At 38.3% G+C, this 7,806-nt stretch overlaps 1 long non-coding RNA gene across 1 annotated transcript; it reads left to right on the top strand.

Annotated features, from left to right (window-relative positions):
* Positions 1–1,360: 1,360 nt before the first annotated feature.
* LOC149917856 (uncharacterized) lies at positions 1,361–6,638 on the top strand. Its single transcript, XR_016467299.1, has 4 exons — positions 1,361–1,390; positions 4,543–4,663; positions 5,197–5,268; positions 6,520–6,638. It is a non-coding gene; the product is annotated as an uncharacterized LOC149917856 (long non-coding RNA).
* The last annotated feature ends 1,168 nt before the right edge of the window (positions 6,639–7,806 follow it).

Raw genomic sequence — 7,806 nt, 5'->3', positions numbered from 1 at the left:
TTTTCCCACTTAACAACATATATTTAAAACTTAATTAATGTCTTGAAGCCAACGCTACATTTAAGGCCTTGGGTGCTGAGTATTTTTTCTTCTTGCTATGCAAGATCAGCATCTTGTTAAACTTCTCTTGGGAATACTGAAGTAAAGAGATAGAAAAGGGAAAGCAGAGGAAGCATTTAGTGAAGGAAGTTAAGCTATTCCAGACTGAATCCTTGAGGGAATATCTTTCAAGAAGAATTTCTAAGTGGTGGGACGTAATCTGGGAAAATATGCAGCCAATATCTTTTATATCCCACTGAGAAGTGCTGGTGAAATAATAAAGGAGTGCTTTATTTTCTTGGCACATTGCGTATTTTTCCCTCTGTGTTATATGAGCAAAGTGTTAAGCAGCCTGCAAAGTATTGCCTTTAAATATATGAGTGATAAAAGTCTTCAGCTGTTGTAAGCCATGGGATAAAGCATGGCTACTTCCTGTGAATTTTTACAGGCCTCTGCCAAGCTACCTCATTGCTGCTGTTTCCCATTTTCTAAACAAATAATGCTGTAATATGTAGCAAGAGAGATTGAGCATTAACCTGGTATGTGCAGGGTACAGTCTAGTACTGTGTCTGAACTAAAAGGTGGTCCTCTCATACACGCATATGGTAAGTCTATGTATCTGTCGCTGAGTCTGTGACAGTCAAATAAATTAGTAAACAATCCTGCTCTAGTTCAAAACCATAGGTATTAGCTGGAAAATAAGATAATTTAATTATTTCTGTAAGCTATCCTGGATGCCTCCTTTTTCTTTAGTTACTACATGTGTGTGTCACATTTCATAGCATACATTTGTTCATGAGCAAATAAGTATGTTTTGTGTGTTCTTGTTGTATAATTTACTCCTCTACATTTCTATATGTTGGCATAACAGTAAATTAGTTTTGTCATACTGACTGCATTACGAACACTGCATAACACATTTCACGTTGGTTTAATATGTTTCATTAACTGAATTTAATTGTGTGCTTTACAAAGATCAATGTCCTATCATGTGCTACATCACTAAAATGAAAATGCTGCCGTCCTCAAATGCAGTCTTTTGCTCTTGCTTTCACCATAACCTTTTGTATGGGAACTGCTGAGTCATGGGGTTGGACTGGGTGATCTTGGAGGTCTTTTCCAACCTGAATTATTCTATGATTATTCTATGGCCTGAACCTCTGATTGATCACCTGAGGTGAGCAATGAGTCAGCTGTGGGAGCACAGGTGAAGGCAATTCACCTGTGCTGCTGGAAGGGGTGGAGCCTGGCTCCACCTCTCCTAGACCCATTTAAGAGCTGACTACCAGCGGGAAGGTTCTCTTCTGGAGATCCATTCTGCTGGAGTTTCATAAGCGAGCCCAGGATATGGGTAAGCGTCCTATCTATTTTTTTTTTTTTTTTTTTTTGTTATTATAACCTGTTTTGCCTAACTCTCTTGTTTATTTCATAATTATAACATCTAAATATTCATTGATTATACACCCTTTGGCAATACTAAAGGTGCCTACTTGAGTTATGTGAGGATAAATGAGGACAATTGCTGGATCTTACTAATGTTTAAAAGAGGATCTCAGTGAGTTTGAGGAGCCTTGTGATGTAGGTTCAGGAAACTATTTTTTAGGTAGTGAAACAGAAAAAAAAGTCTTAGAGAGAGATGGAAGATGTTTTGGAAGCATGCTAATGAGCTAGGAGAAAGACAGAACCCCTGCATTTTTACTCATAGTGACTTTCATCTGCTGGGGAAGTAGGGACCAGAAATATTCATATAAAATCTAATAAAGTAAATACTAGTTTAAATTCAAGGGTGTTTTTTTTTTTTTCTCAGGAATTTGATAAGGATTAGTGTGCATGTCAAATGTTTAGCTGAGTTTCTTTTCTTGCAAAGTAATAAAAACTGAGGCATTTGAAGATTTTGAATTCTGTCTCTATATTAGGACTGGACCTGGACCAATGCTAGACTTTCAGACAATTCATTGTACGCATTCTTTGCCTTTCTGGCCAAGACAAGCTATGGCTTCCTTACCAACTATGCAGCTCTTGTTTGACAGATAATAGATGTGAGACTATAGCAAATCTTTTAATATTCATTACTTTGTGTTATGGATAGTAGTGTTCCTGAAGGTTAACAGGCATGTGGCTGTTGACTGTGAGAATGCTTTGTATCTGTGCAAGTCTCCATTTCCAGTGCTCTGATGTGGCCCACTGCGAAGGGTTTGCACTACTACTGGAAAGCAGTATGCTGAGTTATTATGCTGAGTTATCACTGTCAGGTAGAGAGCACAGTGTATGTCTCCACCAGAGCAAAGTGAATTCTTGTAGCATAATTCCTGTGCTTTCTCAGCTGTGACCCCACAAAGCAGACTTATGTTCCCCGACCTTTATTGCCTTTCAGAAGACTAAGGTCTTCTGAAAATTGCTGGGGTATATATATCCTGAAGCACAAAATAATATGTAGCATAGCATTTATGCATTAAAATACATGCACACACAAACTTCTATGTTCTTTGTTTCTTAGCGCGTGAATTTATTTTTGTCTGCACAAAAATATGTTGCTCAAATGAGGCAGGTTAGCGGGATGATCCACTTCTCATGGAATCATAGAATATCTCAAGCTGGACTCCCCAAAATCAGCCCACCTTTGTTACTGATGCAGTAACTACTCCCAGTCACATCTGCAATACACATATGTTCAGATATCTTGTTCCTGAAATAGCAACTTACTCTGTAAGATGATAATTAAAACGTTTATTTATGTTTTTTGTCTTCCATGGGGAAAGGAATGGGAATTTTTAGCAGAAACTCGGGGGGGGGGGGGGGGAACATGAACCGATCCACTCTGTAAAAAATGTAAGTAGGTAACTCTAAAAATAATGCTTCCAGTAACTCCTGGAATGTACCATGGTGTTGAGGACAGACTCTTGGGGCCTCAGGATAGACTCGTACCTAGAGCGAGCTGAAAGAAAGAAGTACAATCAACATCTCAAATTACAGTGCAATGTGGCACAGATCTCTCTGATTCCTAACCAAGCCAGAAGGCATAGTCACGTAATAATTTCTGGTTAAGTTAGGGTGTGGTCATCTGCTAAAATCTTTGTTTGCAAAACATAAACAAGTTTTTCTTCCTTAGGAAAGAGTGAAAAGGAACAACTTTAAGAGTTTTTTTCTTATCCAGGCCATAATATCAGACAGTTCAGAGCACAGCAGGACAGATAAGAGCTCAGATGAAGTTTCCATACATCAACACACAAGGGGAGACAAGCTTAGTCATGAGTACTCTCCCAGTGTTTTTCTCTTCTTTCCATATACCCAGAAAAAATAGGTATTTTCTCTCAAAATTGCTATAGAATGAATCATGTAGTGGCTCACTTAACATAGTCCTACACATTTGAACATGTGCCTGGCTTCTTCCATCTCTGCAATTACCTGGTATCTGCTTACACTATCTCAAATCAAGGGAAGCCTTTACTAAACACCATCATCTGCTTTGGGCACCCAGATTCCTAAATGTGGTGTTGCTGTGTGCTGTCCAGGCTTGAGCTCCCTTGAAGTTGCTACTGACTCTCTACTGGGCTTAGTCAATAAATAGCTACTAACCCTCTGACTTGCCAAGAAAGGCAGTGAGGGAACTATGAAGTAGGATTGATCTGTTTGTTGACAGTATGTAAAAATAACTAGATGATCTTAAAGGTCCCTTCCAACCTAAGCTATTCTATGATCCTATGAACTGTGCCTAATCATGGATTTTTTTTTTGTGCAGGAAATGTGCAGATCAGCATGTCTAGAGGTTTTATTTGGTCATACTACAGCATCCTGACATGCTAACATTTCATTGTCAAGCAGGCAGTAGAAAAAAAATGACAACTCACCACAATTATTTAACAGCAATCTCTAAGAAATCTAGAGATAATGGAAAACATGAATAAAGGGCAATTAATCCATTGTGAGAATGGTTTAGGAACTTGCTTAGGTCATGCTGTTAGTGGGAACACTGGCTTGTCTACCCAATTAATGCTTTAAAAATATATGAATTAAATCATAAGTAAAATCAGCATCTTAATTGCTGGCTTCCACTGGTTGTAATATTTTGCATTTATTCTATTTCTTAAGAAATTGACAACACTGTTGTTCCACAAAGTCTTTCTCCATTAAAGCCCCTTATCTAACAGTAAAGTCACCACATTGTGCCTACAGCATTCTGACTCCTTTTCACTTTTTCCAAAGGACTCTGTAAGCACTTAAAGTATTGACAGTATCATTTTTTTCCCCAACATTTGAAAAATCTTCTTAAGAGCCTATCTTTTCCACTCACTATGTGCAGTCTTGAGTTTTCTTTTTTGCATTCCTTTTTGAAAGGTTCACTGGGGGAAACTACTGCTGCCTGTGAGGAAACAACAAAGCATTTTTGAAAAGGCAGTTTTTAATAATACTTGGTGGTGGTGTGTTTGTGTTGTGTGTTTGTTTTTTTTTTTTCTGAGCTGCAAGTGGTTCGTGCTGTGCTGAAGGTTGTCATCATTTTACCAGCCAAGAGAGTGGGAGCCACGTGGCAAAGAGTGTGAAACTGCCTCCACCCTGTTCAGACACCAGGACAGGAGCCTGGAATTTAAGAGGAATGGTATATTTCAGTGTGAGCTGAGTGAAACTGGTCTGGATTCTGACTGTAAAACTTGTAACATGATTGTTACTTAATACCATCAATTTTTGTTGCTACCATGCAGCTGGGAAGCTTGCTCTTAGCACTTGAGGCAGGAAAAAAATTAAAGAATAAAACCAACTGCCTATCAGAGGATCAACTGTAAGAACAAGATCCTCAGAAGTGCATCTTAATTAAACCTTACTTACAAAAAAGAAATTCAAATTCTAATAGAATAAAGCATATGTCCTGCCATGAGAGCGCTTGGAACTGTGCCCAGGACAGACCGACTGCAGTTTACTCCTACAACTGAGTCTGCAACTGTTTGTGTAAATTGTGTGAACTGTTAATTTTATGACTTGTTATGAACAAGTATTTTACATCTTAAGCAGCCAAAGTAATACTGAGACAGTACTTGCCCAGAATAACATCTGGCAAACATCTTATAAAATTGATGCCAAATACTACTTTAATTTTGTGAAGAATTTTATTAGAAACATATTATTTTAAGAGAAGAAAACAAATCTTGATGTTTTATTATCAAGCCATTCAGAAGAAAATTTGGGAACAGTGCTTTCATGGTTCTGTATCAGGAGAAATAGCCTTAACTAGATATGGTAAGTGATCAGTTCTGCAAGCTGTGATTAGGACAGCTTTGGTAAATACATGTACAATAACATGTCTAAGATCATGAACATCTGTTCATAGTCATCAAACTCTGAAAAAAGAAAAAGATTACATTTATATTTACTTTTTATCTCCCCACAAACCAAATCTAGAACTTTTTACTGTGATCTTTATTTTTTTTTTTATTTAGTAATAAATTAATAGCAAAGTAGATGCTATATATTTTTCAACAAAACTGAGGAAATTTTTGTGATACACATAAGCATTTAGGTATGCAAAGGTAACATATTATTCATGACCTGGCTGTGCACAATTTTATAGTCAATTAATGTATATATTTTTGATAAAATTATATTGATACAACTACTGGAGTGGATGTAATTGTAGCAATTTTAATGTGCCTTATATTTCATAGAATATTCTCCTTCTAGTTCAAAGAAATCAAGATTATACTAGGTATGTAAATGCACCAATGACTGTGAGATAGAAAGAAAAGGGCAGAAATATGCTGCTTTAATTATCTTAAATAATTCAATGGAAGACATTGTGACTTCTCAGGCAGTTTTAAAAATCTTGAGTTTGTTTGTTAGCACTGATTTAGCTTGAATCATGCAGTATTACAAGAACAAAGAAAGCAGAGCACCATAATTATGCAAGTAAGGCACGACAGTTAAAATGCACATTCATTGAGCCCCTCCACATTTTCGGCTGGTAGGAATGGAGGTAAAATAAGATAAAGTGGAAGGATTTGGGAGAGTTGGTTGCGAGATTCAACATGAGCCTGCAAAATGCATTTGCAGCCCAGAGAGCCAACCATTGGCTTGCATCAAAAGCAGTGTGACCAGCAGGTCAAGAGAGGTGATTCTGTCCCTCTACTCTGCTCTTGTGAGACCCAATCTGAAGTGCTGTGTCCAGTTCTGGGGCCCCCAACACAACAGGACATTGAGCTGTTGGAGTGGGTCCAGAGGAGGGCCACAAAGATGATCAGAGGACTGGAGCACCTCCTCTACGAGGATAAGCTGAGAGAGCTGAGGATCTTCAGCCTACAGAAGAGAAGGCTCTTGGGGGACCTTATAGTGACCTTCCAGTACCTGAAGGAGGTCTACAGGAAAGCTGGGGAGGGAGTTTTCAAAAGATGAAGGAAATGACTTTAAACTGGAGGAGGATAGATTTAGGTACTAGGAGTCATTGTCTTAAGTTTTTTTTTAAATATCACACTCAATTCTTATTTTTCTTGGAAGAACAAGAAGTGTGAAAACTCAGCAACTGCAAACCAGCAGCAAAGATGGAGAGAATGAAGACTGTTTTGAACACTTCATCTCTGGCTTTCTTCTTTGTCATCTCCTATGCTTATGTTAAATGAGAGCTTGATGTCTATGAGAAATTAAAAACAAAGTAAATATTTTAATCATTTTAGTAAAAATCCTTTTAATACTAAGAACTTCTTGGTGTGGTAAACTCTTTCTGAGGGCTGTCTGACTTGCAATCCCAGGCAATACATCCAGCTCAGCTAAAGCTTTGGTCTTCTGGCTGGTGGGTTGATATTGTCTTGGACAGATTGTGTTTTATTATGGTGCACTGAGACAGACAGACTTCTCTGTAGTTGGGGTTTACTGTTTAATCCCAGAAAAAACTTTGCTATCTGTGGTAACAAAGGATATGGTTTCTGTAGAGAAATATCTGCTTTAAAAATGAATCTGTTCAAAGACAAACAGAACATTATTTAGGGTGTTTTGTATTTCCTTTTAAATATAAGTGCTGTATGTAGCTCTTATCACTCTGAATCACAAAGGTAAGATAAATCTCTCTAAAGCATGAAAATACATACATGGATTTTGGCAGTCAGATTCTTAAAAAGGAACTGATATTTAAGAATCACTGCGTGTTTGTTTTACAAAAATCGTGTATTAGCAATGTTTACTGCTTTGACACATTTTCCCTGATGCTAGCTGAGCTTTGTTAGTGCTAACATCATTAAAGGCTTGTGGTATTTATAGTTCTTTTTCCCAAAGAGAGGATGTGGAAGGTCCTGATTGGATCATCCATTAACAGCCATCAACAGCCTCCTACAAACAAGGTGCTCTTCCCTAGCTGTAAAGCTGCTGGGGTCAAAGCCCAGCCTCAACTTTATCCGATTTAACTAACTCTGAATCTGGAACACAGGTTCTACCTGAATCCTAAACTCAGGATCCATCCAAAGCTGAAACGCAGACTAGAGGAGAGTGACCTTGCAGGGAAGCTGCTTAACTGCCCATGCCTTCCCAAAGAGTCTGGTTTCCTCATGTCTCTATCCCATTCTTAGCATGGTTCTCACAAGGTTTGACCTGAGACAACTCAACTCAGGGACCTGGCAGAAAGTTGCTCTTTCTGAATTGTTTTGCTTAGGAGTGCTTTTCTGCCACCTTGGCAAGCAGCGCTGGTTGTGGATGAATATGAGGTGTGCCAAAGCAAGTGCAGGAAAGGTGCGGGGGAAAAGATGGAACAAGTTGCTGGATCAGCTCAAGCTGTGACATGTACCTTTGCCCTTA

This window comes from Phasianus colchicus, chromosome 5, assembly GCF_987193195.1.
Source record: "Phasianus colchicus chromosome 5, bPhaCol1.hap1.1, whole genome shotgun sequence".
Lineage (NCBI taxonomy): Eukaryota > Metazoa > Chordata > Aves > Galliformes > Phasianidae > Phasianus > Phasianus colchicus.
This window is presented reverse-complemented; position numbering and strand designations above follow the sequence as displayed.